Here is a 22,541-nt window from a genome sequence, read left to right as displayed (position 1 = left end):
TCTGTAAATGTTGAGATCTGGGACTAGGTGCATGGAGAGATTCCAGGCTTGGGAATTGGCTTTCATCAAACGTTTATGAAACCATTTAAATTTATAATATCGACACCTTTGTTTTCTCATTTTACGTTTGTGGCTTCTGAAGAGTCATGTTGCCTTTGAAGATGTTTCTGCTCCTGTAAATGTAGCTTGTGCGCAGGAACGTTTGTAAACTTTTATTAAGTTCTGGGCATGGACGTAAGGAATGCCATCATATTCTTAACAGCTTTGGAAGCAAGTGTTGGAATGTGGCTATAAAACCTTCCCTCCGTGTGGCCTCAGCCTTCACTGCTTCTTTGGTTTTATCAGCAGGGGTGGATGTGAAGGCAACGTATCTGAGATTCTGTTACCATTGAGAAGTGACGTAAAGTTCCCACGATGGTTTTACTGTTTCACAGTTTCATACAGGCACACAGATCATATTCCCCTTCTTCCATGCTCTCTCCAAGAACCCAGGTAACATCCCCCTCCCACCCTTGACTTTTTTTTTTTTTTTAATTTGCTAAATCCAATGACTGCTGTCCTTAGGTGAATGGGTGTGAGGCTTCCACCACAGCACGGTCTACTTACCAGCAGCCATTCCCCTGAAGAAAGTGGACTCTCCCTCCCCCATAGCTGTCAGAAGCTCTCCAGCCGGAGGTAGGGCCTTGGGAACCCCACGCTGGAGTGTCTACCGTGAGCAGGTTAACTATGGATGCGTTCATGAGTGCAGTTGTATGACCAGAAGGCAGCATGCACAGCATTTCATTCTGACTCTTTCGTTCTTTCTGTGGAATCTTTCTGTGGTGTTCCCTGAGCCTCAGGCAGAGTAGGGGCTGATGTTGATGATGTGCATGTAGAACTGAGCTCTTTGACCAGGTACGAGACTGCATCACTCTCTGCTCACTGCCTGAAGCAGATTCTCCAACAAAGGTGAGGGCAGCACTTACCAAGGAAGATGGGCATAAGACCAACAGCCTCGAAACAGTTTTAGAGTTGAATTTCCCCTCTACTCCACCCTCAAAAAAAACCAAGCCAAGCCAATGTTTCTTTGTGAATTTCATATCAGGCACCCCCAGTCCCACTAGTCTCCCCATCTCCTACTCACCCACCACCCTTGTAAGCCCCCCACCTCCCGCCTCAACAGAGAAAATAAAATCTCATTGTGGAAGCCGTAGTGGGACACAATGTGTCCCACACTATACTCTTTTGTCCACACTTTTTTGCTTGCAAATGTCCCTTGCAACGACTCATTGGTCTGGTACGAGGACTCTGGCTTCTGCTACTCTAGCAATATTGGATCCTCACTGGGACTCCTCTCAGGTATCCTGTTGTTGCCCTGTGTCATGAGGATCCTGTAGTTTTGGATTTGTAGGACAGGCCCCTTGATGCACTCAGCAGTTCACTGATGGCGTAGATGTTGGAATGGTCCAATTCAAAGTCCTGGATCTGGGCCTGAGAGGTATCTGAGGTGGTTAGCCTGCTGGCTTTCCTGCTCTCATGCCCTCTGGGGCCCACTCACCTACAACTTCTGTAACCAGGGTCAGCTCTTCCCTGCTGCCCAGATGAGGTCCAGCACCTGCTCTTCCAAGTGCTGCAGCTGGTGAGGGACATGTCCAGTTCTCCCACTCTCATGACCCTGGGACCAGCTCTCCTGCCTGCCATAGATGTTGAGGGAGGGAGGAGGTCTCTCTCTCAACCAAGCCACCACTCTGGCAGGGCCAGCTCTCCCACGTTCATGCCCTCGGGCTGGCTCACCTCTAAGCCTCACATCTATGGTACATCTACCACATATCTGCACAGCATCTATCCTGGTGGCAGCCCAGACCAGGGATGTCCGCCTGACCTTCGGTGGCGGCAGACCTACACTGCTGCATGGTAATAGATCCATAGGTGACTCCTGTGGCAGCACAGACCAGGACCCCACCATAGTTCCGGGTGGCATCACTGATTACTCACATCGTGCTGTTCCTCACCTACCACCCTCCAGTCCTGCCTCTCTTCATTATGCCCACATCCTTCTGTTTCTCTTTCTTTTCCATTTCTCCACCGCTTACTATCTCTTCTTCATGGCTTCCAGGGTCTCTCAGAAGTGGTCTCAGGAGTGGTATGCCCTGCCTGTGCATTATGGTGCTAGGCAGGGGTCACCTGGGGCATGGTCTGCCCCCAAGCCTGTGCAGTGCTGGACTGGTGGTCATCTCAGGCTCACTTTTTTTTTTTCAAGCAGTGTTAGGCTGCCAATAATTCCAATGTTCCTAAGTTGGAACACTGAGTGTAGCCACAGCCTCTCTTCTCTCTGCCACCTACACATGTAACACAACAGCCACACCTGCAGTACAATCAGGTCAGAGCTTATTCTTAATCTTAGAATGGTAGAACAGACCTGTGAATCTTACAGAAGTTAATTGGAATTCCAGAGAGGCCTGGCTAGGCTCCATGTACATTTTTTTTTTAATAAATTGCTTGTGGTATTTATTAAGGCATTTTAAAGACTTCCTGGTCTCTCTCTCCTCTCTCTCTCTCTCTCTCTCTCTCTCTCTCTCTCTCTCTCTCTCTCTCACACACACACACACACACACACACACACACACACACATACACACACACAAACTTTAAAAGCATGGATGTAACTCTGGCACAATGATGTATGCCTGTGATCCCAGCACTCAGGAAGTGGTAGATGGACAGTGTCAAGCTTGAGCCAGCCCAGACTACATTGAGGTCCTATCAGTGCACACCTGTAATCCTAGCCCTTGGGAGGCAGAGGAAGGAGAATTGCAGCAAGTTTGGGGCCAGCCTGATTTGAATAGTAAAGTTCAATGCCTGCCAGAGCTACAAAGAAAAACCACGTCGTCCCTACTCTCACAAGGTGGGGGTGGGTTGGGGTATGGATCAGAAATTAATGAAGGAATAGAGTTACAAGTTAGGGTGGGTCGTAAGGTTAGAAGTCATTTGCTCATCTTTTTTATATTATTGGGATGGATATACATTGAGATAAGGCAAAGTGCTCACTGCAGTTTTGTTTTTGATATAAATCTTGGTGTCACCTTGGAATGATACTTTATAGGGATTAGTGGCTCACCAATTTCTGCTCAATATGCTGGTTTTATGGGCATTGTGTTCTTTTTCCGTTTGGTAACTCATTTTTGGTTTTTTGGTTTAGTCTTCCTTAGACAAGCTACCCATCACATTGTTACCACAAAACGTTTTTTTAAAAGCCCACAATGTAACCATTCCTTCCTTTGCTTATGCATCTGTCTCTGAAAATGTTTTCTCTGGGGGGAAAACTCAAGTGCACGCTACTCCTGAAAGGAAGAGCCTATAAGGCTCAACACAGAGTAGGTCAGTAGGTCATTTTCAGATGATTCTTGTTTGTTTGTTTGTTTGTTTATTTATTTATTTATTTAGCCAGGATCTCTCTGTGTAGCCCTGGCTCTCCTGCCACTCACTCTGTAGACAGTATTCTCAAACTCACGGAGATTAATGGTGTGTACCATTATACCAGATGATTGTTTGTTTTCAAGAATATTCCTAGCCTTTGTGTAAGTTTTCCTCTTGGTCTAGATTTTTTTTCCCTCCATTTTCCCCATTCAACCATTCGTCTGTCACTTTGTCTTTTTTTTTTTTTTTTAAAGATTTATTTATTCTGTACACTGTAGCTGTTCTGAGACACACCAGAAGAGGGCGTCAGATCTCATTACAGATGGTTGAGGGCCACCATGTGGTTGCTGGGACTTGAACTCAGGACCTCTGGAAGAGCAGTCAGTGCTCTAGCCACTGAGCCATCTCTGCAGCCCGGTCTTTGGTTTTTCTCTCCAGCTGTCTTTGTAGTATTGGGATTGAGCCCAGGTGTGTATGTTATGCCAACTGGGCTTCACAGGTGACTTTGTAAATGTCTGCTGCACATTTGTCTTGTGGAGTTGGCTGAGTTCTGTAGAGGTATTTGCATCCACAGCTCTCAGCAGATGACCACCTAGCGTGCAGTCAGACATCTTTTATTAAAAACACTGCACGGTGCAGGCTAAAGGGACCAAACCACTAATGTCCAGTCTTCAGAGTGAAGGTTGGGAGTGCCCTAATGGTTCTGTAGTTGCTGGAGTCCGACAGCAACAGTTGTCTTCTGTCTGTAGCCAGAAGAAACCACAGTGGATAAGTCAGGAAAAACAGTGAACTAGATTTTAAAAAGGAAAGGCCATTTTCGTTGTTAAACCATCAACATTTTGAAAGGTATTTGTGTTTGAAGACCATAATTTAAGGACCTGTAATTAATCTAAAATGATAGAATTATGATATATTACTCTGAAGTGTGTGTGTGTGTGTGTGTGTGTGTGTGTGTGCGCGCGCGCGCGCGCGTGCGCAGTATATTTAGATGTCCTTTGTTCACTAGGAAATGTCAGTATAAACAAGTAAAGTTCAGAGGACCTCTGTGCTTAACACTAGTCTAAAAGGGTCTTGTGTCTCCTGGGAAGGCAGAACTGATGTTTTCATTTACCCTGGCATCTTGCATACTTACAGGGTTGGAAAGTTGGTGCCCATTGAGGTGGATGTACTGTGGAGGCTTATTAGTAAGCTAGAGAGGCCGGTGAGAGGAAAAGTCGAGAAAGGGATTTCAGCTTACAGCTGTCATAGGTGATTTTGTAAATGGGCTATTTGTTATCTACAAAGTGGCAGGCCCTGGCAGGTGTCATTGCGCAGTGTCAGGCTGCCCGGAAATCAAGTTAACACCATGTCTGGAACAGGGTTGCTATCATAGAAGGAACTCAGAAAATGCAAGCCTGTGAGCAACCCCATCCTTGAATCTTTCTAAGAAGAAGATATTGTAGCATGCTCTAAAATTAGGTCATGAATGTTTTTTTCTCTTAATGTTTGGAAAGGAAGAAGTCACTCCTTGCTGTGTGCCTTGTAACTTAGGTATCCTTGTCAGTTGGAAAGAATAGGGACCTTCTTTGTCTTCTGCTCCTCCAGTCTGCTAATGACTACACGCTAAGACTTCTCTGGCATCCAGGAGATGATGCTTTTGAACTGCAAGCAGAGAGAGATTGGCTAGCTTTTACCAGTTGCCTTGCAGAACGGTGGCAGCAGAAGTGTCATAAATGAGAAAATGCAGGTACTCCAGTCAGTGGCTTACAAGTTTATTCCAGTATGTTGTCTCCAGAAGAATTGGGTTTTGACCAAGTACTCTGGTTTGGAGTTGATTTTAGCTGAATATTGTAACCATGAAGAAGTGTGTGGGTTTTCTTTTAAATCTCTTTTTGGTCGTATATCTATTCTCAAAAGTTATCCTCGTAGTTATGAAGTTATTGGGAAATCATGTTTCATCTTGCCTATATATTGACACAATGCAATAATTAAAATATCAACTGTGTTGTAAAATATATGGGAAGTTAGTGTGTTAACATTTTTATTTCAAACTATAAAGCCAGCCATTCCATTTATCTTGTACTTGATAATTTGCTGAAATAAAATTATCTGGTTACCACCTGGAAAATTTAAAGCAAATTCATTTATCAGATCTTTTATTTAGAAAAGAATGGCATTTAAAGAGAGATTGCATGTTCCATTTTAAGCCATTTTTTAAAAAAATAAAAGATGTAGAGGATAAGTAATGAAAGAGAATGTTCAGAAATACTTTAAACACCCAGGCCCTCTTAAAAACGGGGTTTCCCCATGTGTCCCTTAGCTGGTCTAGGACTAACTGTGCAGACACCCACGGGGGTTAAAGGCATGCACCACCATGCTTGGCTGTTTTCGATGGTTTTTGACAATTGCTCTCTTTTTCCCCCCTACGTGGCTGCCTTACCCCATGTACATGAATGATAATCTTCTTCTAGGAACAAAACCCAACATTTCTCTAACTTTCCTCCTGGTTTCCATCTCCTTAGGGAAAGAAACAATCCCTCTTTGAGGTTAATTAAGGACCTTAAGTTTGAGTTTGATTTGTGTCCTGTCATACTTTGAGTAACTTGCTTCCATTTTTCATTGCTTGGCTTAGCTTCCAGCCACATACCTAACTTCCGCCTTTTCTCAATAGGTTACTGTATAGCTTATTTTAGGGAGTTAATCGATCCTCTGATTCCCTTTCCGCAGTATTATTCTGTGGGTTATGTAGAATGTTGGTGATATGAGCTTTGGATTTGGTCAGATGCCTTCATTCCCACCCCTCCCACTTTACCTTATCTATTGATCTTGACCTCTTGATTTTAGTAGCACCCGTCTGTATTATATCTTGAAAAGATTTATTTTTTATTTTATGTGTATGAGCGTTTGCCTGCCTGTATGTATGTATACCACATATGTGCTTTGTGCCTGCGGAGGTATGAAGAGAGTATCAGGTTCAGGAATTGGAGTTATAGATGGTTGTGAGCCACCCTGTGGGTGCTGAGAACTGAACCTAGGTCCTTTGAAAGGGCAGCAAGCAAACCCTTAACCACTGAGCCCTCTCTCCAGCACACACTCTCTCTCTCTCTCTCTCTCTCTCTCTCTCTATATATATATATATATATATATATATATATATATATATATATATATATTGCTTTAATTAGGAAACTGATATCCAATGATTAAAAAGATGCTGGTTTCAAGTTTCTCCCATAGTTGCACTGAGAGTATGGCCATGTACTGATGACGTCAGACATTTTTTCTTCTGCTTATCTTTGGTCCTGGACAGGACCTAGTCTTCTACATTTCTAGTAAGCTATCCAGATGAGCTCACTTCCAAATGGACGTGGTGCTACACTTTGGGAAGCACACTTGAAAACACTGAGGACAGCTGCTGACACATCAAAGGCACGTGACAGTGAGCCTGTGGAGTGCTTAGTACACTTGTCAGCAGCACAGGACTGCAGACCAAGAAAACAGACAGAGGCTCGGGGGTTAAGAACACTGGTTGCTCTTGCAGAGGACCCAGGTTCAATACCCAGCACCCACATGGCAGCTCACAACTGTCCATAGCTCCAGTTCCAGGGGATCTGATAGCCTACTCAGGCATCAGGTATACACATGGGTACAGACATACATGCAAGCAAAACACTCATCTACATGAAATAAAAAAATACATATTAAAAAGCGGAACAACAGACATCGAGGTATTGTTACATTGAATGCTAGGAGTCAGGGAGGTTGACAGGAGCCCTCATTCATTGCACACATCAGGGTCCGATGGGAAAAATCAGGATGTGGTGTACCATGCATAGAGCCAATGCTTTGCAGGTTACAAGTAAATTCAGAAATGCACACATGTGCACACACACATATATGGAAGGTCTGTCACTGCCATTCAAGGACATAGTGGGCATCTACAGGAAGCTGGCCTTCACCCATTGTCTGATCAGGTAGCTATCCTAGCCATCTTAGCATCCAAATCTGGAAAAACAAAATTATGTTGTTTAAAATACCTAGTCTAGGCTTGGCATGGTGGTGCACACCTTTAATCCCAGCACTCAAGAGGCAGAGGTGGGTGGATCTCTGTGTTCAAAATCAGCTTGGTTTACCTAGTGAGTTCCAGGACAGCCAGAGCTATACAATAGAGAGACCATGTCTAAAATAAAATAAAACAAAACCCACTCTAGGGTTTTTATTGGCGGTTAATAGATCAACTGGTTCAGAAATCCTGATCCCAAATTTCTATTTTTTTTGGGGGGGGGGGGTTTGAGACAGGGCTTCTCAGTGACTTGGCTGTCCTAGAACTAGCTCTGTAGACCAGACTGGGCTCCAATTCATAGAGATTCATGGGATTAAAGACCTGAGCCAGTACCACCTGGCTGATTCCAGTTCCTACCCAGTTGAGTTGGGAACCCCTGCCTCTCCAATGAAAGTCCATGAGTGCTTGTGACACCTATATTTATCATCATCCCAAAGTTGGAAACCGATAAACAAAAGCAATAAAGTGTGGTGCATGCAGACAATGGAATTATCATTTGGCAATAAAAAGAAACAGGCCGCCATGCCATGAAAGAACCCTAATGTGTGTCCGTGAGTGAGAAAAACCTTACATCCAGAGGAGATAAAGCTGAAGACTCGGAGAAAGTCCATGACTGTGGGGCTTGGTGGATCGTGGGAGGTGATGGAACACGCACCGTTAGGGTAGCTAACTGTTCTGTGGGATACAGCCAGTGTGCTGTTGTCAGTAACTGCTGTGTGAGCATGGTGTTCAAGGGTTTGTAATGCGCCATTGCTGACTGTAGCAGATGTATTCTCACAATGCAGAAAGCAAGAGTTGAGGTAGAGGGAAAGATAGAACATATGGGGGCCCTGTGCTTTCGGTCAAGTTTTCTGAAACGAGCAGAGAGATGGCTCAGTTGTTAAGGGCACTGTCTGCCCTCCCAGAGGATCCCAGGCTCGAGTTCCAGCAATGGTAGCTCTCAACTGTCTGTAACTACAGTTCCAGAAGATCTGATGCTGTCGTTTGGCTCTTGGGTACCAGTCACCCTTTTATTGCACAGATATATATGCAGGCAACACACACACACACACACACACACACACACACACACACACACACAAGCACACACGCGCGCGCGCACACACACACACACACACACTAAAAATAAAATAGCTAAAAGTAAAACAAATCTTTAACATTCTTTGAAATCTCAAATGTTCTAAAATATGCATATTGATATCAAAGGAAGGGTATGTGTTCATGTTTGTTTTCTTTTCAAAAGAACTGGAAATAAAGTAAACATTGAAAAATTTCATGTAGTTTGGTTGGAAAGCAGATGTAGTTATACATATATACATATATACACATGTACACACGCATACGCACACACACACATAATCTTGGAGTATGCCTTTAATCCATCCTTGTACCCAAGAAGCAGAGATAGGAGGATCTTGTGAGTTCCAGAGTTCAGACTCAGCTTGGACTATAAAGTAAGACCAGATCAGAGAGCAACAGGAAAGCAAGGTGGAGGAGGAGGCGGCAGGGACAGTGCCGAGATGTCTTTTTATTGTTGATTAACGTTTAGAGAGAGGATGAAAGGTAGTAGTATTTTTTATACCTAGATGGAAAACAGCATCTGTGATGGAACGTTGACTGTGCCCTGTCTCCCTGGTACCTGTTGGCACAGTGTGTGGTTTCCCATGGACTGTGGAAGATCAATAGTGTTTCTGCAGCTGCCATGGGGTTCGTTCTGTGCAGTCCAGTTTGCTAGCTGCCAGCCCTGACAGCTTGAGTGTTTTAATCAGGCCTTGTTCTGCATCTTGAGACCTGCCTTTTAGACGTGTTTGGAATGAGAGCCAACCACTCCAAGAGTTAAAAGAAGTGCGTGGTCTCCTTTAGTTAAAAAAAAAAAAAGTTTCAAGTGAATTTCTAGTGTGAATTAAGGAGACTTACTTAGCCTGCCTTTTTAATCATTAAAGTGGCCTCTTAGAACTCCTGATTTAATGAAAAGATAAAAATGTTTTGTAATTAGCAGATCAAAGCACTGCTGGGACTGGTGTTTACACTGTCAGTATGTAAATGAAACTTCTAAAGGGACTGAAAAGAATTTGTTTAATACCTCTTTAATTTTGTTTATGTAATTCCTTTGCTTAAAAAAAAAATCTCTCCCCTCCCGCTCTTCCATTGACAATTCTAAGGTAAACTAACTTACTACTCTCCCTTGTATCAGGGAACTTGGCAAACAGCAGCTGTAATCATGGACGTCTACGATGCTTACGTCGGATTTTCACCAATATTTAAAAAAACAAAAAGCACAATCTTGAAGTTAGCTTACCAACTCTAAAACACAAACGAATCTATTGATAAATACTAAAGAAGCATCAGAAGAGTGGGCGTATCCATTGTCCTCTTATGCTAGGATTGGGGATATTCTCTGTAAGTTAACGGGTGCAGTGTGGCGTAGCTTGCTTAGCTCCTCTGGAGTTACAGTCAGAAATACTGGTGTTTGTGAAAGATTGCCTTCAGAATTTCCATCCCAGACTCTGAGAAGCTTACGTTGCATGTATAAAGTGATGTCGAACTTCCGAACACCTCGCACGTACCCTCTCCTATTAAAAAAAAATCTCTAAATGACTTGTACCTAATGTGATGTCTTAGTTACTTCTCTACTGCCTTGACGAAACGCCATGCCCAAGGCAACTTATAAAAGCGTGTTATTTGTGACTCAAGGTTTCCATAAACTTAGAGTGTGTGACCGTTATGATTGGGAGCATGTGCAGTAGAGTAGCTGAGAGCTTGCGTCTAACCCATGAGAGGAGGCAGATGTGGAATGGGGTGGGTTTCTAAAACCCCAAAATCCACCCCCTCCCAGCCCTGGTGACTCACTTCCTCCAACGAAGCTACGCCTCCTAATCTTTCTCAAACAGTTCACCAACTGAGACCCAAACAGTCAAATATGTGAGTCTGTGAGCGTCATTCTCATTCAAACCAACACATACAATATAAACGCTATATAAGTAGTTGTTAAATTGTATTGTTCAAGGAGTAATGAAAGAAGTCTCTATGCTAAGGACAATGCATCATTAAATTTTCTTTATCTCTTTTAAAGCATGTATTAAGTAATTATTTTATATGTTTCCATGTATGATTGCTTGCTGGCACATGACAGTTGGTGTGTTTGTTTGAATGTCAGTCAGAGAACAGCTCTTGGGAATCAGCTCACTCTTGCTACCTTGTAAACCCTGGAGACCAAACTCGGGTTGTTAGGCCATGTGCATGAGTTGCTCTACCCATTGGACTATCTTACCAGCTAAAGTTTTACTTACTGTATTTTATTTATGGGATGTGTGTGTGTGTAATTGTGCACGTACATACATGAACACACATGCAAGCCATTACCTAGCAAACTGTGTTTCAAGTCATTTTAGCACTTATTAGCAATCCAGGGACTCACCATTATATATGGAGTGGGCAGGGTCCTGGTCAAAGAGTTCAAAGCAAATCCATTAGAGAAGTTGTTGAGGACAGTTCATCATGGATGGGGGAGGGGCTCATGAAGCCTCACTACTTCCCAAGGAGCTGGGGAGAGAGTGTGGTGTGGGTATAGGTTACTAGTTTTCTTCCGTGGCGTGGCCACTGATGGCTTGCCTATGCAGTCAATAATCCCCAGCCTGGTCTTGACCCAGGAACTTAATTAAACTCAGTCACAGCAAAGGTGAGCGCCAACAGGAAGAAGACACAGAGAGGGGAGCCGCTGGCAAGACATGGTGGGGGCGGGGGATGAGAAAAGGCAGTGGGAGGTAGAAAGACAAACACCTTATGTGGCAGTGTGCCATTGTCAGAGAAGTAAAAGAAGCTGTCCAAAAGTGTCTTGAGAACTTGTTTCCTCAAGAGTCTCAGATCTTCCCTGGTAACTCCCAGTCGGAACTGCATGGGGTAGGGGTGGGGAGAATTGGAGGGATTCTGTGGAAGAGTAGCTTCCAAAAGGATTTGTTCTGAGGCTCAAACTGAACGTCATCAAAAGTTAAGCAAGTAAAAGATTTGTACAATAAGAACTTCAAGACTCTGAAGAAAGAAATTGAAGAAGACCTCAGAAGATGGAAAGATCTCCCATGCTCATGGATTGGCAGGATTAATATAGTAAAAATGGCCATTTTACCAAAAGCGATCTACAGCTTCAATGCAATCCCCATCAAAATACCAATCCAATTCTTCAAAGAGTTAGAACAATTTGCAAATTCATCTGGAATAACAAAAAACCCAGGATAGCTAAAACTATCCTCAACAATAAAAGGACTTCAGGGGGAATCACTATCCCTGAACTCAAGCAGTATTACAGAGCAATAGTGATAAAAACTGCATGGTATTGGTACAGAGACAGACAGATAGACCAATAGAACAGAATTGAAGACCCAGAAATGAACCCACACACCTACGGGCACTTGATTTTTGACAAAGGAGCCAAAACCATCCAATGGAAAAAAGATAGCATTTTCAGCAAATGGTGCTGGTTCAACTGGAGGGCAACATGTAGAAGAATGCAGATTGATCCATGCTTATCACCCTGTACAAAGCTTAAGTCCAAGTGGATCAAGGACCTCCACATCAAACCAGATACACTCAAACTAATAGAAGAAAAACTAGGGCAGCATCTCGAACACATGGGCACTGGAAAAAATTTCCTGAACAAAACACCAATGGCTTATGCTCTAAGATCAAGAATTGACAAATGGGATCTCATAAAACTGCAAAGCTTCTGTAAGGCAAAGGACACTGTGGTTAGGACAAAACGGCAACCAACAGATTGGGAAAAGATCTTTACCAATCCTACAACAGATAGAGACCTTATATCCAAAATATACAAAGAACTCAAGAAGTTAGACCGCAGGGAGACAAATAACCCTATTAAAAAATGGGGTTCAGAGCTAAACAAAGAATTCACAGCTGAGGAATGCCGAATGGCTGAGAAACACCTAAAGAAATGTTCAACATCTTTAGTCATAAGGGAAATGCAAATCAAAACAACCCTGAGATTTCACCTCACACCAGTGAGAATGGCTAAGATCAAAAACTCAGGTGACAGCAGATGCTGGCGAGGATGTGGAGAAAGAGGAACACTCCTTCATTGTTGGTGGGATTGCAGACTGGTACAACCATTCTGGAAATCAGTCTGGAGGTTCCTCAGAAAATTGGACATTGAACTGACTGAGGATCCAGCTATACCTCTCTTGGGCATATACCCAAAAGATGCCCCAACATATAAAAAAGACATGTGCTCCACTATGTTCATTGCAGTCTTATTTATAATAGCCAGAAGCTGGAAAGAACCCAGATGCCCTTCAACAGAGGAATGGATACAGAAAATGTGGTACATCTACACAATGGAATATTACTCAGCTATCAAAAACAATGACTTTATGAAATTCGTAGGCAAATGGTTGGAACTGGAAAATATCATCCTGAGTGAGGTAACCCAATCACAGAAAAACACACATGGTATGCACTCATTGATAAGTGGCTATTAGCCAAAATGCTTGAATTACCCTAGATGCCTAGAACAAATGAAACTCCAGATGGATGATCAAAATGTGAATGCTTCACTCCTTCTTTAAAAGGGGAACAAGAATACCCTTGGCAGGGAATAGAGAGGCAAAGATTAAAACAGACACAGAAGGAACACCCATTCAGAGCCTGCCCCACATGTGGCCCATACATATACAGCCATCCAATTAGACAAGATGGATGAAGCAAAGAAGTGCAGGCCGACAGGAGCTGGATGTAGATCGCTCCTGAGAGACACAGCCAGAATACAGCAAACACAGAGGCGTATGCCAGCAGCAAACCACTGAACTGAGAATAGGACCCCCGTTGAAGGAATCAGAGAAAGAACTGGAAGAGCTTGAAGGGGCTCGAGACCCCATATGAACAACAATGCCAAGCAACCAGAGCTTCCAGGGACTAAGCCACTACCTAAAGACTATACATGGACTGACCCTGGACTCTGACCTCATAGGTAGCAATGAATATCCTAGTAAGAGCACCAGTGGAAGGGGAAGCCCTGGGTCCTGCTAAGACTGAACCCCCAGTGAACTAGATTGTTGGGGGAGGGCAGCAATGGGGGGAGGATGGGGAGGGGAGCACCCATAAAGAAGGGGAGGGGGAGGGATTAGGGGGATGTTTGCCCGGAAACCGGGAAAGGGAATAACACTCGAAATGTATATAAGAAATACTCAAGTTAATAAAAAAAAAAAATGAAGCTACAACAACAAAAAAAGTTATGTTAATGAACAGGCAAAGGGTTAAATGTAACTCATGACTGTCTAGTTATAGCACTGGGTCTACAGATGGAGACAAGGGAGTTTGTTCTCAACGTTTTTGTTTTGACGAGTTAATACTTCCTCTGTGTTCACAGTAAAGAGCAGGGAGACTCAGATGAATGGTCTTGGAACTTTGCGATGGGCATGCATGCCTGTGAATGAATGGGACAGGTGAGACGCGTGTAGTGATGGGCTGAGTTATGCCAGAGCCCTGGGGTCTTGGCTCAGGCGAAAAGCCAGGGCTCTCTATTTAATGGGCTTCATTAGTGTAACTGGAATGGGAGCTGGTGTTCATTGTTCAGCTCTCGCAGGTCTAGTGAGGTTTAATTAGCTCTGTCTACAGAAAGCTATCTGGACAGATAACTAAACCTAGCCAGTAGCCACCTTCCTCTGCCAGACTCAGGGAAGAACGGGAGACAGAGCCAGGTCTGATGGCTCATGCCTTTAACTCCAGCATTTTGGAGGCAGAGGCAGGTAGATCTCTGAATTCAAGGCTAGCCTAGTCTTGATAGTAAATTTCAGGGTAACCACAGCCACATAAGTGAGAAAAGCCCAAAACAAACAAAAAACGAGCAACAGCAACAAGACAGTCAAATGACCAATCCCCCTTCACCAGTTAACAAACAAACAGAAACAAAACAAAACCCAAAACCCAAGAAAAGGTAATTCCTTCGCTCTCCTTACCTTGCAGTGTTGGAAGAGAAGGGGATATGCCCATGGCCCATGGTCTGTGTTCCCTCAGTGGTTCAGCGGCATGGAGGCTTTTCTAACATCTCCTCTTATGTCCTGTTCTTTCCATTGTCTCCTACTGGGCATGATACAAGGTAGGGTTAGAGAGAAGACTGTCCTTGTCTAACACATGATTGCCCTACTTTTGCAATGTCATAGAGAATTATAACATGTCCTTATACCGACTCATCAGCTTCCCATTTGTTCTAAGGATTTCCCATTTGTCAGGATTATTATGAGAAGGGAGCTGGCCTGCTAGGCGCACACTGTAAGTACAAGTGTAATAATCACAGTGTGGCTCACACTGTAACTTTAAGTTGCCTAGTAGCTACATGTAAAAACAGTTAGTTTCTGTCCTTGATTTAACTATTTTTGTGCACTTGCTGTGCACGTGCATTTGCTCCTATGTTTGGGTACAAGTGGAGGCCAGGAGTGTCTGATACCCTTGGGCTGGAGTTGGAGGGGTGAGCCACCTGATGTGGGTGTTGGAACTGAACTTGGGTCCTCTGGAAGAGCAGCCAAGTGATAACTTCTGAGTGGTCTTCAATCCCATTGATGAAGTCTTTTGAGTCAATGTTGTGTTCTGTAGTCTGCCATGGTCTTCAAGCTGTAGCTTTGCCTACCACAGGTTGCAGGCTACCAGACAGAGGTAATGTGCATTTGTATTCATTTTGAGTAAGGATCTTCTGTGGCTCAGGTTGGCCTCTCTTGTGGTAGCATTCAAATCTTCCCAGTTGCCTATTTTTCTATTGTGCTGTATTCTTATGATTCCCTTTCTAAGGATTCCCTTTTCAAATGATAAGAATGTAAAGGATCTTTCTTTCTTTTTTTTTCTTCCTTTCTTTTTTTCTTTAGGTCTAGATTTCCCATTTGAAAGCGTCCGCTGCCCTGATGTATTTTAGCAGGGAGGGATTTGATAGAAGGGATTAGGTGCTTAATATATCTTGAAGGGGCAGAAAGGGCAGGCTATTGGGCTGACTTTCTAGGAATGACACTGAGAATGAAATGGCAGGGCTGGCCAGTGAAGGGAACTGCAGGCTCTGCTGTGAGACACACCCCAGCAGCCAAGCAGCTCAGGGTCCGTGGTCCATCTGCTGGCTACTGGGTGTACTTAGACTCTATAGCGCTCACCCGAACACAGGTTTGCCTTCAGCTTTCTAGTCTTTCCTAGTGGTCTGGCTTGTAGCTGTCCTTCAGTGCACTGAAGGGGGTAGGATGTGTCTTATGAACAGGTCTGCGGCCAGTGCCTGCATGGTGGTTAGTGTCTTGGTGTGGAAGTCAGGAGTGGTCAAGTCAATCTCTGCTGCCTCCAGGGTTGTAATTTTGTTTTGTTTGTTTGGTTTGGTTTGGTTTGGTTTGGTTTTTCAAGTTTCTCTGCAGTAGACCAGGTTGGCCTCAAACTCACAGAAATCTGACGGCCTCTGCCACCAGAGTGCTGGGATTAAAGGAGTGTGTGCCACCACCGTCTAGCCCTCAGGGTGTGAGTCTTATTAGAAGGGTTTACTAGATTGAAAGTTCTGTGGACTGAGTTGGCACTTTGAAATGAAAGTTTTTTTTTTTTTCTTTTTCCAGATCAGAGTCTCCAGAAAGTAGGAACAAATTATAATATTCCTAAATCTAACTTAATTGCTTCGCAGTTTGAAAGACCCAGGAGTTCAGCTCAAGTCCAGCCTGTCAGTGTCGTTCCTCTAGTTGTGTAGAGTTGGTGTTCCCACCTCTTAACTGACTATGAAGCGCCGATTCCATGCCTTCAGACAGGAAGGGGAGGTTAATCGTTTCTGTTTTCCCTGGGTTATTAACTGGCCAGATTTAGGGATAAGTCACCACAGAGAACAGTGTGCTGTCCTGGAGGGGCAGGTAGAAGGCTGTATTTTTTAAGCCTATTTTGGAGGAAGGTATTAGACATGGGACAGTGTTGCAGAGCCCATCCTGGCCCACAGGTTCACCTTCTGTACCACAGCAGTTCTTGGAAGAACTGCCCTCTGCAGAACATACGGTGTGAATCAAATGCAGTCATCTCTCAGTGTCTTCAGGGACCATGATGCCCAACAGATAGGAAGGTCCAGAGATGCTCAAGTCTTTATCCGTGGAATAACATTTCTGTGTAACTCATGTAGATTCTTTTGTATACCTGACTCATAACTAGATTACTTTTAATACCTAACAGGATGTAAATGCTATATATAGCTTTAAATACTGCATTTCTAAGGAATTTGAAGAATAAAAGAAACATGTAGATAATGCTTAGTCCAGATCGTTAAAATTTTTCTTTTGGCTTGCAGTTGGTTGAATCCACAGACATAGAACCGACCTCTGCTGACTGGAAACTCTGGAACCAAGTTCAGTTAAATACTATTCATGGTTCTTCGTCTGTACTTGGAGATCTTCCGATTGTGTGCTGTGGACAGGCATGGGGATGGGAGTGGGTCTTTTTAGTGTGGATGAGCAGAAGCATCTTCACCTATTGGCTTCTTAGAAATAGAAACGATGAGGCTGTGGCTCAGTTTATCGATACAGAGACCTGGGCCTAGGGCCTCATACCAGCAGTCCGCTGTTTAATAAGGTCTCTGGCGTTAATAATTGAAGTAGGGCTCAGTGTGCTCCTCTAAGGGGAATACTGGGTGCCCACGTGTCCGAGTCTATTCTGTATCACTCCAGACCAACAAATAGATGAACAAGATGTCACTGGGCAAATCTCTTAGATTCAGCTTCTCATCTGTAGATGGAGAAATAAACAGTTTTGGCTTTATAGGGGATTAAATAAGATCGATGGGTTCTGTTGTATGGGTGAGATGACGTCAGTAGTTACTACTGTTAATATGTATTATGTTTGCAGAAGTCATTTTGGAAGTTAATTCTGTGTCACCAAGGTTAGAATTGTTACAGCTTTGCTTTAATCTATGTAAAAATTAACTTTACTTGAATGTCATTTAGTTAGTTATTTGGTTTGTTTGTTTATTTATTTATTTGTTCTTTTTAGGCAGGTGCTCTGGGTGCCTGAACTCACTGTATAGATTAGTCAGGCCTTGAACATAACTGAGATTTGCGTGCTTCTGCCTCTCAAGCTCTGGAATTCAAGGCATTTCTAAAATACCTGGGTTTCCCTTCCTTCCTTCCTTCCTTCCTTCCTTCCTTCCTTCCTTCCTTCCTTCCTTCCTCCCTCCCTCCCTCCCTCCCTCCCTCCCTCCCTCCCTCCCTCCCTCCCTCCCTCCCTCCCTTCCTTCCTTCCTTCCTTCCTTCCTTCCTTCCTTCCTTCCTTCCTTCCTTCCGAGTGTCACCGTGGTGCTCAGGCTGACCTTGAATTTCTGCAGTTAGGCAGTCTGCTTCAGGGTTCAGGGTAGTTAGGTTACAGGGTGGCTGTTTTACCCTGACCCAGGCTGCAGACATGGAGGAAGCTGTAGAAGGACAGACAGACCAAGTCACCTTGAAGTCGTCTTGCACAGCAGCCTGCAGATACTTCCTTCTTCAGAAAAGTTTTGTTTTAAATTCACAGTAATGATGGTTTCCTTATGACATTCTCACATGTGTATAATGCATTTTTATCAAATCTTCCCCCCCACAATTAATCCTGCCTCACGCCCTCTGAGACATTTCGTTCTGTGTGCGCTTGGGTGCTTTTTTTTTAAGGAAAAACCGTATCCATGGGTGGGAAAAAATATTTGTTTGAGAAGAGACTTTGTACCTGTTCATGCTTTCAGGAATGGAACCCAGGGCCTGAAGTACATAGACAAGTGTTAACCGTTGAGCTACAGACCCAGCTGGAGGCTTTTAATGTTAACTTCCCTTCAAATAATTTTTAAAAATTAGCTCTTGAGTTGTTTGTTGTTCCTAAAACTAAAAGAAAGTGGAATGAGAAATCTTGAAGTTATGATTATTAAATAGCTTTTTTTTTAGAATTATTTATTTAGTTTATGTATGTGGGAACACTGTCACTGTCTTCAGACACATCAGAGGAGGGCATCAGATCTCATTACAGATGGTTGTGAGCCACCATGTGGTTGCTGGGAATTGAACTCAGGACCTCTGGAAGAGCAGTTGGGGCTCTTAACCCCTGAGCCATCTCTCCAGCCCATTAAATAACTTTTAATTGACAAATATTCTTATACGTCTTGGAGTATAATGTGGCGTTTTGAAATGGTGATGTTAAGTTTATTAGCATATCTACCGCCTCATAACGATGCTTTTTAAAAAAGATGTATGCAATTTTACTTTATGTATATGAGTGTTTTGCCTGCATGGATATATATTTATATTACATGTGTGTCAGTGAATGCCAAAAGAGTTCTAGAGCGTATCCTCTAGAACTAAAGAGTGTTGGGAGCATGCACACATGTGTAGAGACACACACACACACACACACACACACAGACATAGTCATAGAATTTCAGATGCATATTTGCTCTGTTCCATTTTTCTCAAGCTGGAACTTAATTTAGACACTTGCTTTGCCTAAAAGATAATGTTCCTTATCAAAGTGGAGAAACTTTTCAGAGGCCTAGAGTCACTCAGTTGCAGCTGTCTGCTCTGCCATTAAAGAGAAACACTGGTAGGCAATGGCTCAAAGCGATTGTTATTTGCAAACCTCTGAGATGTTTTCTCGGTTCGTGTTATTTTGTTGGCATGTTTACTCTTATTAATGGATTGATGTATTCTATAGCTGTATGGAAAAATGTGCACTGCGGTGAGGAATGATTTGACTAGAGTAAGATTTTTAGAAAGATGACTATGAGCCGCTGTGTGGGTGTTGGGAACTGCGTCTTCTTGCAGAGCTGCAGGGACTTGTATCTGCCGAGCCAGCTCTCCAACCTCACATACCTTTTATAGTGTGATGAACGTTAAAAATAACTTTTTTAAAAGCAATTTTAAAATACCGAGCTTCTCTCTTTTTTAATGTTACATGTTTTAGTGAGATCATGCAACATTTGTTCTTCCATGTTCAGTTTAGTCTTCTTTAATATATCTTGTAGGTCATTTCCCTTAAAGGTTAGTCGTCTCCTCTCTCTCTCTCTCTCTCTCTCTCTCTCTCTCTCTCTCTCTCTGTCTGTCTCTCTGTCTCTCTGTCTCTCTGTCTCTCTGTCTCTCTGTCTCTCTGTCTCTCTCTTCTTTATTTGTACACCCAAGTTATGCCAAGTGGCTCTTCTGTTTCTCGGCTGCTATGAGTAAGGCTGCAGTGAGCTCAGTAGTGCAGGCATCTCTGAGACGGTGTACAAGGTTTTCCTTTCCTCCATATCCTCACCAACATTTGAAAACGCCACATTAACATGTGAGGTGTGTTCCTACTATGCATTTCTCTGATGTTGAGTGTACCTTACAAGCCTCTTTGCTAGTGCACGTCTTAGAAATAGCTAGTGAGGTGGTGGGGTCCCCACCCCCAATAAACTTTTTTTTCCCTCTTGAGTTTAGTTCTGGTTTATCTTGGACTTTACTATCCTTTAAGATCTCGCACTTATTTTCTTGCAGTCCACAGCTTGTTGCTTTGCTGTCGCTTCCTTTACTGTGCAGTCTTCTTTTCAGTTCGATGTGATCCTGTGGGTCTATTTTCACTTTTGTTGCCATTGCACATGATCACTGGAAAGAGAAAAGCTTTAGTTGGCAGTCAGGAAGCTCACCTGTGTTTGTTAAAACTTACTCAAAGTACTCATTCCCCAAGCCAAATAAGACTGTGTGAGACAAACTCATGTGCAAAGGGAGGCTGCGTGTCTGCTGCGTACCTGTGGTCTTTGTTTAGTTCCTTGCTCCTGTGACTGCCTTGCTCTGCTGCAGTGGCAGGCCTTCTGTTTGCAGTGAGTAAGCAGCCCCGAGCTGTTCTCAGCCTTTCTTAACTTTGCTGAAGTACAGACAGGCGCTTGTGGAGTTGGTTTACACGTACGCCTGTGACTCATCTTCAGGCAGTGGCTTTTTCAAGTTAGAATTAAAGGTCAGAGTCCCTAGTCCTTAACCCCATGTTCTGAGTGGGGAGGGAGAATCAAAAGGAGTTTGAAATGGGGGGGGGGAGGAGGAATTTGGGAGGGGGCTGGATCTGGGCCAGTAGCTTTTCCCTTTAAAGGGTTGATATTCAGAGAACAATCAGTATTGCTATGATTTCCCAGAATTGCTAATTTGAAACTTTCTGTATTTGACAATGCCGTTCATGGAAGTTGGGCTTTTGAAGTTTTAGTTTTGTTTAAACGTTTCATTTCTTTATCGTACCACCAGTAGTAGCAAACAGAGTTCTTTAATGTTTAGAATGCCTTTTTCCATTCACGCCATAAATGTACATATGCGTAAATCTGTGTTACAGACTCGCTAAGAATCTTGGGCAAAATTACTTTGTAAGTAATTAGCTTGAGAAATGTAAAAAATTGCGATGGATACAGGAGAAGCAATTTTCACGTTTCAGAATGTGGCCTTTATGTTCAGCCTTACTGATTTTAGTTTTACTTTCATTGACATTAGTGACCGACATTGGAAACACAAAAATCCTGTTAGTCTTCAGTTACATTTTATTACTACCAGGCTGGTAAGGTTGATGGGAGAAAATTGAGACTCTCTGACTTAATTCTTTGGAATTCTGTTGTCACTGTTTAAATAAATAAAGCAACTGCCGGCTGCTCACAGAGTTTTTGTCTCCGGGACAGATATAGTGTCCTGGCATTTTTCATATTCTATTATCAAAGCCAAGGTCTAGAATTTTAAGTGGGAAGCTGGCACTAGAATAATAAAATACCGAACAAAGCTCATCTGAAAGTCCAATAAAGTGAAATTACAGCATTGCAGAGTAAGAGAGTTATGGAACTAAATACCCCAAATTTGGGGATCTTCTCTATAAAGATGTTATTGTGTGGGAAGAGGGGAGGGAAAGGAGTTTGAGCTCACTGGGGCATTACTATGCTCCCCAGATGAGCAGCCAGGGGTTCTGTTTCTGTGAAGGAGAAGACCCCCTGCATCCTGGGAAAAGGCTTGGTTGAACTTCTGAGCCTTGTTGAGGGCTGAGCAGGGACCTAGGCATGCCTCACCTATAAGTAGGTATTCTTAGTCAAATCCAGAAGTGAGCTGAAGTAGCTAGAGGAGGTATTCCCAGAGCCACAGAAAGGGAGTTGACTGGAGGTGGTCTCCTCACTCCCTGTATCTTTCTAAAGCTGCAGTGCTAATGAGGGCCCCAGCACATTTTTCTTAGTACCTCTCTGTGGAGTTTTATTATAGCTTGATGTCATCAGCTTGTATACTTTTCGTAATGTCAAGCACAGTTCCCTTGTGTAATTGTCCCAACAACTCCGAGCCTTTGGGAAGCGTGGAGACATCTTGGTCAGTGTCCTGATTGGATGGTGATAGGTCAGAAGTGGACAGGATGGCTGTCCAGACATAACTATGTTTACAGAGTAGTGATCCACATTTTTAAGGAACAGCTTCGTGGATCTAAGTCAGTGTCTGCCCATTAGCAGGCACATTAGGTATGTTTTCTGGTTCTCTGAGGCTCACTGTTTCTAAAATGGAAATAATACTTCTTTACAGATTTTGTTGGTAATACAGTGTTGTTGTTACTGATCTTACTAGGGTTGATGGAGTTTTTAGCTCTTGCATGATCCATCTATAATTCCCTCATTGATTCTAGAGATGGGCAGGAAAAGTTTTAATGCTGTTCTCACATGGGGTTAGATTGAACCCAAGGCCACAGATACCTTTCTTTGTGGGTTTTTTTTTAAAATAGATGATTTCTCCCTACTTTTCAGATAAGCGCTAGTTTTCGTATTTGTCTCATTTGCATCTTAAGCCCAAGATGGGATTCTTGGGTCCTTGGTTAGAATCCATACTCTAGCTCACCTCACTGTGTGGTTAAATTCTCTGAACCTTAGTTTCCTCAGTTCTGAAGTTAATACTATATTTCCTGTCAGGGCTATCAAGAGGATTAGATGGAAACACAAACAAGTTATTTGTACATAGCACGGGCTCAGTCAGCTTTAACAAAAGGGGAAAATGACCCTTTTTTAAACAAAGGCTATTTCCCCTCAGGTAAAGGAATTTACTATTTGTTTTAATTTCTGTCAGGATGGCTTTGGCACATTCTTTTCATTCTATACTTGCTGTATCCTCATTTGAAAGGATGTAGGTTCTGG

At 43.2% G+C, this 22,541-nt stretch overlaps 1 protein-coding gene and 1 pseudogene across 2 annotated transcripts in view; one reads left to right on the top strand and one right to left on the bottom strand.

Annotated features, from left to right (window-relative positions):
* The window catches only part of Mllt3 (MLLT3, super elongation complex subunit), a 254,496-nt gene that overhangs the window by 29,854 nt on the left and 202,101 nt on the right, over positions 1-22,541 (top strand).
* Positions 2,241-2,365, bottom strand: LOC120103312 (small nucleolar RNA SNORA17; annotated as a pseudogene).

The sequence above is a fragment of the Rattus norvegicus genome, chromosome 5 (assembly GCF_021556685.1).
Source record: "Rattus norvegicus strain SHRSP/BbbUtx chromosome 5, alternate assembly SHRSP_T2T, whole genome shotgun sequence".
NCBI lineage: Eukaryota > Metazoa > Chordata > Mammalia > Rodentia > Muridae > Rattus > Rattus norvegicus.
This window is presented reverse-complemented; position numbering and strand designations above follow the sequence as displayed.